This window comes from Paramisgurnus dabryanus, chromosome 1, assembly GCF_030506205.2.
Source record: "Paramisgurnus dabryanus chromosome 1, PD_genome_1.1, whole genome shotgun sequence".
In the NCBI taxonomy this organism is placed as follows: Eukaryota; Metazoa; Chordata; class Actinopteri; order Cypriniformes; family Cobitidae; genus Paramisgurnus; species Paramisgurnus dabryanus.
The window spans coordinates 46,099,020-46,112,755 of record NC_133337.1 but is presented as its reverse complement, the minus strand read 5'-3'; the positions used below and the strand labels follow the sequence as shown (position 1 = coordinate 46,112,755).

Genomic DNA, 13,736 nt, shown 5'->3' with positions numbered 1-13,736 from the left:
GTGAGATCTTGCATGGAGCCCTAGTCCGAGGGAGATTGATAGTCATGTTTAGCTTCTTCCATTTTCTAATGATTGCTCCAACAGTGGACCTTTTTTCACCAAGCTGCTTGGTAATTTCCCCGTAGCCCTTTCCAGCATTGTGGAGGTGTTCAATTTTGTCTCTAGTGTCTTTAGACAGCTCTTTGGTCTTGGCCATGTTAGTAGTTGGATTCTTATTGGCTGTTTCTCAATATGTGTCTGCTCTACGTCATGAAATCTGGGGAGGTCATGTGACCAGCAGGAAGATCGCACACTCAATTCTCACAGGTGTGTTCTGTGTTCTCGCGACCTTTTGAGTTCGTTCTTCCAAGGTCGCCTGGCAAGACCAACGCAAGTCCGTTCTTAGACTTGAGAAACAGACATTGATTGAATGGGGTGGACACGTGTCTTTATGCAGCTCACGACCTCAAACAGGTGCATCTAATTTAGGATAATAAATTGAGTGGAGGTGGCCATTTTAAAGGCAGACTAACAGGTCTTTGAGGGTCAGAATTCTAGCAGATAGACAGGTGTTCAAATACTTATCATACAAATAAATAGTTAAAAAATCATACATTGTGATTTCTAGATTTTTTTTTTATTATGACTCTCACAGTGGACATGCACCTACGATGCCAATATCGAAGACCCCTCTATGATTTCTAAGTGGGAGAACTTGCAAAATAGCAGGGTGTTCAAATACTTATTTTCCTCAGTGTATCTACACTACGCAACGCTCCCAAAAATGCTGGGTTATTTTATATTACAATAAAAATGATTGATTTTGCACATTCCAATTATGCACATGTGAAGAGGCGATTCAAAAGAATCTTGCAAACAGACTGAAATCTCAATTTTTATTGAACAGAAGTCTACAATTTTAAGTTTTTATGGTGAATCAAATGAATAGTCTGCAATAAAACAAGTCCAACATTATTTATTTATTTGATGTCCTTTTGTTACTGTAGACATAGCCTGAAAATAAAGTAATGGATTTCCTTTACAGAATGCAAGGCCGCATTGACTGCGACAAAACTGTCTGTTAATAAATGACTCTCACAGTCATGCAATCATCTGTCCATTATGCTTGAGAAGTGCATTACCTGACATTTTTATACGGGGAATCAACAATTAAAGACACCATTATTGCACAATTGCAACATCAACAACACATATTTTTGATGCAGCACTATTGAAATTCACATCACGTGACATTTACTACATAAAATCATCCTACAACATGTACAAAAATATTCCTTAACATCTAATATTAACTATGTAAGGTCATGTCAATTATTGAAATGAATGTAAAATGACTGAAATCAAACTATGATGCTCCAAATCTCATAAGTAGATGATGAGACTTGAGCCTGGATTTCACAGACAAGGTCACAATTGTATAAGCCGTTGTAATACTAAATACCTACTGTAATTGAGCGATTATACTGTGCAGTCTTTAAACCTACATAAAATCCTGTATCCACTTACAGTAACTTTTTAAAGGCATCTTCAGGTTATGAATCATAACAGCAGCTTGCATAATAAACTGCAGTGTCTTGCAATGCTTAATTTAAACCAGAAAACCCCCTCGAGTGTTTTTAATCCCTTTTCCCATTTGTCATCTCTCCTCTCCTCATATTGTGTTGACTGTGCGGCAAACAACCATCTAACATGATTACATGCTCTCTACTAAACCGACCACAACGGCCAACAGAAATCTGGACACACAGTAAAGCGATTATACTCGACACCAAATCCACATCAAGGTGTGACTGTGTGTTTGTTCATGACTGTGAAGAGATACCAAAGTTGTCATTTGTCACAAGTATAGACCTTGAGGCCAAAAGAATGAACTGAACAATAAAAGCTAAATAAATTCAACTGAACATACTTTACATACCTTTACAACTGAATGTGAGTGTAAAAGAAAAACAGAGGATATCTTTGAAAAAAGATACAGAAATATATTCATTTGTTTAAACAAAAAGCCAGATATGATTCATAAAGGCTCATGCACATTAGCTCCAGCTCAAAATGGCTCTATTATGTAACTTTCATTGCATAACACAAAAAGGTGATATATTTTACACTGCTGGCACACAGATTTTGTATACTTCACAAGGGCCTAAAAATAACCAGGGAATTAATTAAGCGATGCTGCCAATGCAAGTAAAAACAGCCAGCAAAACCTGTGGTGCAGTTCAGATATAGACAGCAGTGGGGAACTCTCAGAAAATCCCTAAATTCCCCAGAGATCCAAGGCAGCATGGATAAGACATGGATGAGTGCAGAACAGGTGCACATGAATTTATAAAACCACCCCTTACCATCTTAGTATAAAAAGCAAAGAAAGGAACAGAGGAAAATAGAGCAGATTAATATCAATTAAATTCCATTTTAGGAAACACATACAAAATAGACATTTGATATCATTTACATGTTGGACAGGATGCTGGTTTGTTATAAACAGGCTCATGTGGTTAATTTATCTTCAAAATATTGCCAAAGTAAATAAATTCCATATAAAACCGCATTGTGGATAAATCTGGGTTGCAGTTGAGCTGAAAGGCTCTCCTGATTCTCCTGATTTTGTCAAGTGGTTGATGTCTTTAGGGTAACATTATTTTGACCCTGAGACATCATTTCGATCAACCAATCAGATATCAGAAATACGTTTACAGTTTGTTTTGTGTTTAAAGGAACATTCCACTTTTTTGAAAATAGGCTCATTTTCTAGTTCCCCTAGAGTTAAACATTTGCTCTTTTACCATTTTGGAATCCATTCAGCCGATCTCCAGGTCTGGCGGTGCCACTTTTAGACCATTAGCATCGCGCAAAAAAATGACCAAAGAGTTACGATATTTTCCTATTTAAAACTTGACTCTTTTGTAGTTACATCGTGTAGTTAGGCCGACAGAAAATTAATGATTACGCAATGACATTACACAGTGCCCGAAAATAGTCCCCTGCTATTTTCGACTGATGCGTAATATCATTGCGGCAGCAAAGTCCTTGATTATAACGCCAGAATGAGAGTATAGTTCCTAGCCATATCGGCCTAGAAAATCGCAACTTTAAATTTTTTCGTCGGCCTTAGTACACAATGTAACTATAGAAGAGTCAATAATAGGAAAAATATAAAAACTCTGTTAATTTTTGAGCGCGATGCTAATGATCTAACCAGATTTAATAGATTATGCTAAGCTATGCAAAAAGGGGTACAGCCAGACCCGGAGATCAGCTGAATGGACTCCCAAATGGTAAAAATCAAATGTTTAAAGGGACACTTCACCCATTTTCATTAAGCTTTGTATAGTTAGAATGTTTTTGAATGGTCATGCATTATTTCCTCAGTTGCCGCTGAGACAGGAGAAATACAGATTTCAATGTTGCACTTCCTTCTTTCAATGATGTAAAAATCATAATTTTGCATCATTGAAAGCAGGAAGTCCAATATCTTTGTTGAGGGGGTGAGATTACAAACACCCTTTTTCTCGGTCACATAGGCACCAAATTCGAAATGTATGTTACATTTTGACTACAAATATGAAGCACTTTCAATAAAGATTAATGTTTCTATGGGTGAAATGCTCCATTAACTCTAGAGGAGCTGGAAAATTAGCCTATTTTCAAAAAAGTGAAGTGTCCCTTTAAGTTAACAACCAGGATTAGTTGCATCTAGACCATTGTTTTCACGTTAATCATTTCCCAATAATTTTAGGGTTCAGTTATGGTTAGGGTTGGGCTGTGGGTTTAGGTTTTATTTATAGAAAGGTTGCCCTGAGGACATCCCTCACTTGGCAAAATCAGTGGAAAACTGATGGTCATCATGGGGCAAATCTGTGTAAGAAAGAAAGGTTCTCATTAAGGGGCAACACTGATAAAGTGATTTGTTGTAACGTTGATTCTGTGTATGCTTTATTCTGACTGGTTGAGAAATGTTTGCGGATAGAATTCGCACACCTTACCTGTCAAATGTCTTAAAATTACCACACGAGGAATGTCTTAGCAATTTCCGTGTAAACCGTGGCGGAATGATTGATTCCGGTCCTTCGAATTATTTAACGGCACGCGGTATTATTTTCGAATAGGCTAATTCAAATGCCCGCCCGGCGCCCGGTCATCAATTATTCCTTACGCAATTCAACGGCCGATCACGTCCTTGTTATTAAATTTTAGTCTATATAACGATATGGTCATAAATCCTGAGGTTCTAAGAAAAAAAATTGAAGATGTTACTATGAGAAAGTAACCGAGCAAGTTTGTTAAGGGAACGCAATGCCTAACTGTAGCTGCTTTGGAATAGACAAGAATGATATGTTTACCAGGATGGACATGAGTAGGCTACACAACAACCGGAGAGATGTAGTAAGTGGTTCCAGGACCCGGTTTCAAGTGAGTAGTGCTAGAGAGGAGCTCAGGTGAACTTGGAGGTTTTGGAGTCAAGAATGGAGACGAAGGAGATCTGGAGACTGGAGAACGCAGTGCTGCATCGGCGGACTTCACATTTACTTAGAACGTGCGCGTGCATTCATGCTACCGCTGTCAGAAGAAGATGTGAAATCGCAGTCAACAGATGGAGATGGACATCTTAACCTAAAAGGTAAACTAAATCCAATACGCAGGTCCAACGTCTCATTAATCATTAACCACTGCAACTAAACGTTTCGACACACGATGGCAGTGTAGGACAGGAACCGTGGTAACATCACCAAGATAATTCACGGAGCTGTATAGGTTTTTGACTGTACCCCAGATAGCAAAACCACACTGGGGTGGTTCTGGCCCACACCTACCATGCGATCCACCCCGGATCCATCTCACGGACATGGTCCAGTGTCCAAATGCACAACGGGCCAAAAGTGATCAGGATTTGTTTCATGGCTCTGCACCAGAGATGGGTCAGCCCTGGCCCACTCTCGTACCAAAACAGTAAAACAACACTGGGGTGGAGCTGGCCCACACATACCGTTCCATCCGCATCAGATCCGTTTAACTAACACGGTCCAGTGTCCAAACGCACATCGGCCAAGAAGTGGTCAGGATTAGTTTCACAAATCTGAACTGGAAATGGAACAGAGCTGGCCCAGTCCCGCATAGAGATGCGGCACAGATCCGCGTACCAGATCAATGCCAGCTATGCCTTATTTTTGGGATTTATGGCCTATGTGATGTTTAGTCTTTCATGTGTTTAGGCTACCTTATATTTAATTACCCTACAGTCAGAAGCAATAATCATAGGCCTCCATTCACATAAAGTACACATGAAATTTTCAGAATGTATATAAGCTAACAACCATAGCACTTGTCGCTTGGTGTAGGTCTTTAGGCATTAAACACATTAAAGAACACATTATTTGTGGACATGAGCAAAAAAGAAGCATGTTCTGATTTAAGACTTTTATTTTTTTAACTATAATAACAATTTCAAAATACTTTATTATATAAAGGGATAGTTCACCCAAAAATGAATATTTAGTCATTTACTCCCTCTCATGTTTCAAACCTGTATACCTTTCTATGTTCTGCGGAACACAAAGATATTTGAAAGAATGTTTTTAAAAAAGCAGATCTCACAACCCATTACTACAATTGTAAAAAAAATGATTATGACAGTTAATGGGTTGTGAGAAATGCTTGGTTACAAACATTATTCAATCTTTGTGTTCAGCAAAAAATAGAAATGTATACAGGTTTGAAACACGTGGGTAAGAAAATTATAACAATTTTCATTTTTGTGTGAACTATCTCTAACACATTACATCTGTTTGGCTTATTTTTTGTATTCACAACCCCTAGCTCTCTTCCTGGAGCGTGCTTGAGGTGGTCTGCCATAGCTGCATCGATTTCCGAGTCCGTGGCTTTTGGGCTCCACCTCCTCACAGCATCTGAGGGAAGAGAAGAATATGTTTCTTTTTAAAATAAATACAATTAAACATTTGAGGTAAATGACATGCACTTACTTTCAAAATCTTTATGGTCTACTAACACAGTCTCACCCCATGGCGTCAATATTTGACGACACTTGACCATGCGTCAATATGTTGACGCGGAGGGTATACCTTTGGCGTCATTTTTTGACGAACTGGGGACTTCAATACTATTACGTCCGTTGCATTCTCTTTCCTATTTTCTTACCATTTTCGCGTCGGTTTAGGGTTAGATTACGCAAAATTAAACAGTGTATGCGAAATTAAACAGTTGTCACCTGGCGTTGGGGTTAGAGTTAGGTACGCGAAATTAAACAGTTGTCACCTGGCGTTGGGGTTAGAGTTAGGTTTGGGTAGGGATGTCATTATGTAAATCTAACCCTAAACCGACGCAAAACTGGTAAGAAAATAGGAAAGAGAATGCAACGGACGTAATAGTATTGAAGTCCCCAGTTCGTCAAAAAATTACGCGAAAGGTATACCCTCCGCGTCAACATATTGACGCATGGTCAAGTGTCGTCAAATATTGACGCCATGGGGTGAGACTGGGTTGGGTCTACAGCTAAAATTATATATATATAATTTTTCAGAAATCTTGTTTTTTGGTTGTTCAACTGCAGTTGGTTTGTTTTGATTTAAACCTTCATAACTTAAAAAATACAGCTAGGTAGCACCATATAACAAGATAATAACATGATAACAGAATAATAAACATGTTTTGACAAAAATGTTAAAAACGGAGTTATCTCGTTTTGCAATGAAACTCTTCATATATATATATATATATATATATATATATATATATATATATATATATATATATATATATATATATAAAAATTATTGTATAAAAGATGTTATGCTTTAAATAAGTGTTAGATCAGTTGTGAGACCAACAGCATTTGTACCCTTGCTCTTCAATCCCACTGTGGTGCCCTTGAGAAAGACCCTAAACTAGGTGTGTAACTGTCAAAAAATGAACAGGATATTTCTGATAAAGACAGGTGAGCTGTGATGTCCCCTAAATACATAAATCATAGTAATAAAAATTACATCAATATACAAGAACAAGAGTTTTTTTTAGATCAACATATTCCCCAAATTACCTTGAATAACATAATACAAAGGTGTGCCTTTAAAAGACTTATTTTCCAGATGTCCACCACCCCTCATATTGAACTTTGCCATAAGACAATTAGACATCATTCTGTGAAAGAAATGTAAGATTACTTCACCTTAGACAAATTACCTTAATGGTCAATAAATTACAATTAACAGTAATGTGCAACATAGCAATTGCATGCAATGTTCAAACATACTCACAACTACTCATCTACCATGTAACATGTGCTATAAACAATATCCTCATCCATAGGTTTTGGTGACAAGTAATGGCTTACACCAGGGGTGTCAAACTCAGTTCCTGGAGGGCCGGTGTCCTACACAGTTTAGCTCCAACCAACTCCAACACACCTGTTTGGAAGTTTCTAGTAATCCTGAAGACCTTGATTAAACGCATCAGGTGTTTTTGATTAGGGCTGGATCTAAACTCTGCAGGGACACCGGCCCTCCAGGAACTGAGTTTGACACCACTGGCTTACACTGAAATTATGATTTGATTTCTTGTTTTCAGTATGGCTGACTGTTTGAGCCACTACGAACTTTAATAGTTCTGAACAAGTGATGTGTGACAGATTAAATCCTGAATTTAAGTAATATAAATTGCTGGGTTAATTATGGTTGTAATCAATATTCCTGCAATATTATGCAGGATTACACAATTCAAGGGAAACACATACCTGTTCATAACGTTGTTCATGCAGTCTCTGATAGAATATCCACCAGCTCAGAAAGTTGCTGGACCTAAATGTGAAAACAATTGAAATAATGTTATAGAAAGATAGATGGAAATATATATACATATTCTTTATATCACAACTTACACAGATCAACTTGTTATCAACATCTTTGATGTATTCATAATGCATTCATAATGCATTCATAATGCAAAATACACGTCATATAGCATTTCTTACTTCTTGCATTTGAAGCTAAGGCCATAGGTGAAGAATCAGGTAGTCTCCATCCTGTTATTTTTTTGTTGTGTTACCTCACCTGTACAAATATAGTTAATTATATGGTAGTGTAAAATATTAACAGTAAATCACTTCACAGTGTAATACTGCATTAGTTATGAAATCAGATGGCTGTACTTTAGGTCTTTGTGGTTGAGCAATGACAGACATTATAAGCTCTGTATTTGTAACTATTAACTGAAATTCAGAGAAATGTACATGTTTATACTCTAAGCTGTGTTGTCACTAATGTAGTTTCCAGCGATGCATGATAAATCGCATGCGATATCATGCGCATCTCGTCATTGAAGCCGGTTCCTTGATTAGTAGTAAATTGCCATCACCTGCTTTCAGATGGAGCAGCATTTACTACACAAAGCTGAGGTTAACTGACAAGCTGGTCCATATCGCATGTATTGCAGGAGATGCGTCCTCGATAATTAATGCGAAATTGCCCCAATTGTCAGTGAACTAAGGCTTTGTGTAGTAAATGCCGCTCCATCTGAAAGCAGGTGATCGCGATCATGGAACCAGCTTCACTGACAAGATGTGCAATGACAATCACATGCGATATATTGTGCATCCCTAGGAGAATCTGCTTAAAATAAGATGTGACTGTAAAGTTCTCACATACAATGGGATGCTCTCTGGGATTGGAGTGCCTTCTGGTACTGGGGCGTAAATCCAGAATTTGGTATTGTAGACAATACTATATAGACATTAAAAACAAAAGGAGTGAAAAATGACAAGTTATTTAAGGTAATAAAGGACACATTAATGAATGAATAACTCCATAACTGTACAATTACAAAAAATCCTCTTTAGGTGTATGACAATACACAAGAAAACAATACTCTGCCTGTTTCGGTTGTCTGGAAGATGGCTGTTCATTATGTCACCCTGCAAAACAAATTACACCTTGCATGTAATTTCATTAAGTACAATAAACATACACACGCACAATGTATTTAAAAAAAACTTAGTAGTGTAAAATATTAAAATAAATCACTTTTTATATCAAAGTTTTGGGATATTATGTTGACATTCAGGCAAAACCCTGATGGAATAAATGTTTACCTATAAATGAGAATGACATTATAAAGTCAAAAGTGTATGCACTTTGGAGCCAAGCAACGTGTTTGTATAGTGTGGGAATGCACCAAAAAAATAACAAAAAGCATCAGTAGCACGTACGTCTCATAGTGTCACAGCTTATTCTAGGGTATAGATCAATCACATCATCTTGATACCAATGTTTACTGTCATGAAGTGTGCCATCACCTGTGTAAACAAAATACACCAAAACAATTTATATAAATTTTTGAGTTTCATATCGAAATATATAAAAGTCCTTTTTGAAAGCATGATTCTTTTTCAAAGTAAAGCAAAGCAGTCAAAAACTTACAACTTAATGTAGGGTAGACAAAGTCAGGGGTCGGGCACGTCTCATCCAAGTGTGTTGGACACAAAACTTGATCTTTAGCACAAACAAGAAGATATGACACATTAGAACATTAACAAATATGTAGACTGACTGTTTAAACCATATCTACAGTTTGCCATACCTTCTTTTTTATTGTTTGTGGAATGTGCAACATCTTCATTTGGTTTGTGTTGACCACCTTCAACTGTAAACAAAATGAAATTGTAATTACTGATATTAACCCCACAAATACCAACTCCTATGTGTTTAAGTGTATAAAACTGAGGCATTTACCTGGCTTTTAACAGCTTGTTTATTTTTATTTGGATTAGGTTCTGCTCTTCCTTTGTACAAAACAAAAGCAAAGGAAGTTAATCAAACACTTATGCTGAGCTTTTAATACAGAACAGTATTTAACATTTTACATGTGCAATGTGTAGGCAATCAAATCATTCCATCATGCCAAATAACTTTTCTCTTTCAGATGTTTTAATTTCTGAAATAAATTCTCAAAGGCTACATATATAAGCTAAAGTAATAACTTTGACTCTATCATTAAATATACTTTATACTATGGTATAACATGTGTAAGTTCAAAGTACCTTTTAGCCTATTAGCTAATTTTAGCCATACTCAGTGTGGACAATTCTGGCAATGTTTATTTTGGTTCATTTGTGTCAAACAAGTAAAACTTAACCACGTTAATCAAATAATACAAAATGTACTTACCCAACAGTAGATTTTATATAATATATAGACAAAACTCCTTAGTAAATTCCCCCTCTCCTCGTGGTTGCATGCAGAGGATTTTTTATGTCATGATGGACTATAAATGCACCTGTAAAAGACATGCATCCAATTCACATCAGGGTATATATTGAAGTACACGTAGCTAAAAGTCAAAGTAACAATTATACATGTAACCCCATAGAACTATAGACATGTACAAATGTATCTGAATGCATTTTTATGACATGTTTTTTTTTTTTTTTACATATTTTCACCGATTTATGCCGATCATACCGCGACTATTTTTGGCCAGGGCCACGACGTTGCCGTCGGACCAATGTTTGCTGGGTAACTAGAAAAATGTATAAATTTCTATTTTTCTTTTTTCATTTTATAAATGGAAACGATAAATGAAAATTCGATTTGTTTTTTCATTTTTGGTTTTTAATTTTAAAACGAATATGGAATGGACGGAAGATACCCTGATTCACAACGCGTGTCAGACGAACATTTGGAAACCCAAACAAAACAGCACACGCAGTAAAAGACAGAATATAATGCATGCACATTGCACCGTGAAAGCTTTAGCCAGAAACCTTTATGCTGATATTACTCAAACAGAAAGCTGCATCCTCCGCAGGTCGCATATGCAGGATGCATACAGTACGTCATCAAGCCTGCTTTATTTCAGTTAATTAATCATTACATTCGCAAGTCATAAGCATATTACAACAATTAACTAAATTTAAATACAGCTACGATTAACTAAATATAATAGTGTAAAACTTTATAATTGTTAATATTCTGTAACAAGACAGTCTTTATGACGTATGCAGTTTACAAATGCGACCTCCTATGCAGCCTTTTGTTTAAGAAACCTCCAAGAGAAAGGTTCATTTATCAAATGTTATTTTAAAGTATTAAAAACATCGTTGTTTTAGAATTTTTCGAACGAAATGGTTGGTAATTACTTCACGATAGCTGATAGCGGGATGGGGCAAACTGTTCTAGGATTTCATTCTTATGGGGGCTTAGCCCTCAGTGATTATGTGAAGAGAGCATTATGATGCCTTTTTGCAAATTGGGACCAGTATTATTATATTAATAAATTCATGTAGGCTACATATACATTACTCTTCTATATAGTTCCAAGCCCTTATTATTATTAACCTAATACAAATAAATAAAAATTCTCTTGAACAGATATAAAAGGTATAAAAGTTATTTATTACTATTATTTATTATTGTGTATCTTGAATTCAATTTCATGTATACTATATGTATATTCAAAGTTTAATGAATACTAACAATTTATCTGAGAATTTATATTTATACGAGTCAGACTGTACTTTTCGGTATACATTATAAATCAGTTTTACTTTCCAGATGTATCATGCATGCTTCTAGCATGCATAACCATATTCATAAACTTACTAACAACAACCTGCAGTGATTCTAAATATGACTGTAATAAATCATACATGACCCCTTTAGTTTCTGATCGGAAAATAAAAGCTGTTATGTTTTAAAACAACATAAGGGTAAGTAAATAATGGAATGATGTATATTTTAGGGGCTAATAATAATAACATTACCATGACTATGAAACTGCAACAATCACTTTATCATCTCTTAACGTTACCTGTCTCTGACCTCAGTCTCTCTAACTCTTTCTCCACCTGTTTGCTCTCCTTTCCAGCATTTAAAAAACGTTATATATCCATCTATAAAAGCGAACAAGTCACTGAATGTTGTTTATAGTCTATCTTATTTGTGTGTTTAATTTCGTGGGTTAAACTCATATGACATATTTCTCAATTGCACATTCGATAACTTAGCATCATATTATTCACAGCTGGTATTACTGTTAACTAGAAAAAGGTACAAATATAGACCTTGTAGTATTGCAAAATGTCATGACAACGGCAAACTTTAAACGGCACGGCTTCAGTATGCAAAGCAGTTTTGAATTATAAACGGAGGATACCAACCTATTATTATCTCATTTAAGACGGCAAATATTCTTATATATTTTGTAGACATGACTGCACTCATACAGGTTAGCAAACAAATTAAAACATTAGCGAAAATACCTTCTGAGCTTCCACGCTGGATATTTTATGAAACAACTGCTCCCTCTGTGTGACCTGAAGCACAGGCGCTCGAGCTCTCCTCCACTGACGGTTACGACGCATGCGCAGAACAGCAAAGCTAATCAAATGCCTCATAAACTCGTAATTTTTTTCTGTCTTGCATTTTGCATTTTTTTAATAATTATCTTCGAATTAATTGTTTTTACAAATAAATAAAACTTCAGAAAAATATATTTGATAGTTTGGTAGAAATATTAAGACTAATTTTAGGGGGGCTAAGATGACGGCAGGGTGGCTGGAGCCCCACTTAAAAGGGTCTAGAACCGCCCCTGGGGCAAATTAAAACTTAAAGCAGAAACTTGCAGTCCCATAACACTATATTCACCATAATCACACCATTGCCAACGAAATATAGTATTAAAAAATCAATATACGTACCCATGCTGCCATAGAGACAGAGCGTCGATATGCAAATTTGAAAACCACGCCCACCGGGGGGGAAAACAATCCAACCGTCTCCATTGACTTTGTATTGCGAGAGGCTGCCTCCTTGTCATTTCTGGCTTATAACAAAAAACAGAATAATAACTAAAAGCTGCTGTGTGACAATATGTACAGCTAACAAGCCAAAGAACCCAGAAATAAGTTTTTATAAGCTGTCGAGCCGTAAAACCCAGCTTTTAAGGAGAATAAAGTGGATCGCCGACTACGTTTCCCCCTAGTGGACGCAGTTCTACTAATAGAAGTACTATGAAAAGTTGCCTGTTTTCACTTTTGTTTCTTTAAACGCTCGTTTTATGAGGTCGACAGCTTAAAAAAAACTTATTTCTGGGTTTTTTGGCTTTTTAGCTGTACACCTTGTCACACAGCAGCTTTTATGTATTATTCTGTTTTTAATTTTAATCTGTAAATAAGTTTTTATAAGCTGTCGACCCCAAAAACGAGCGTTTAAAGACACAAAAATGGAAACAGGCAACTTTTCATAGTAATACTATTAGTAGAACTGCGTCCAATAGGGGGAAACGTAGTCGGCGATCCACTTTATTCTCCTTAAAGACAGGGTTTTACGGCTCGACAGCTTATAAAAACTTATTTCTGGGTTCTTTGGCTTGTTAGCTGTAGATATTGTCACACAGCAGTTTTTAGGCATTATTCTGTTTTTTGTTATAAGCCAGAAATGACAAGGAGGCAGCCTCTCGCAATACAAAGTCAATGGAGACGGTTGGATTGTTTTCCCCCCCGGTGGGCGTGGTTTTCAGGTTATGACGCGCGGCGCTCTGTCTCTATCCATTATGTGCGCCAGTGCCGTTTTTTTCCCACGATGTTCGCAACTTTTTTTCTTCCCAGGATGGCAATACAGCTTGGACCATTGCACTTGGATAGTGGACAGTTGCTAATGTATTATTTTGTTATGTGGTAAATCTTCCATTTTGAGACAAGCCTATTACTTTGTTAGTGAATTAATCAT

At 36.4% G+C, this 13,736-nt stretch overlaps 1 long non-coding RNA gene across 3 annotated transcripts; it reads right to left on the bottom strand.

Moving 5' to 3' along the window:
- Window positions 1-4,782: 4,782 nt before the first annotated feature.
- On the bottom strand, window positions 4,783-12,414 carry LOC135745219 (uncharacterized). 3 transcript variants are annotated; one of them, XR_012336955.1, is made up of 11 exons: window positions 12,269-12,414; window positions 10,176-10,284; window positions 9,741-9,790; window positions 9,589-9,651; window positions 9,429-9,500; window positions 9,218-9,304; window positions 8,658-8,923; window positions 7,985-8,063; window positions 7,748-7,811; window positions 7,055-7,155; window positions 4,783-5,906 (listed from the first exon to the last, which is right to left on the bottom strand). It is a non-coding gene; the product is annotated as an uncharacterized lncRNA (long non-coding RNA). The 3 variants fall into 3 exon arrangements; XR_012336956.1 differs by lacking the exon at window positions 4,783-5,906 and adding an exon at window positions 6,804-6,969; XR_012336954.1 differs by lacking the exon at window positions 4,783-5,906 and having other exon boundaries at window positions 6,804-7,155.
- Between the last annotated feature and the right edge of the window lie 1,322 nt (window positions 12,415-13,736).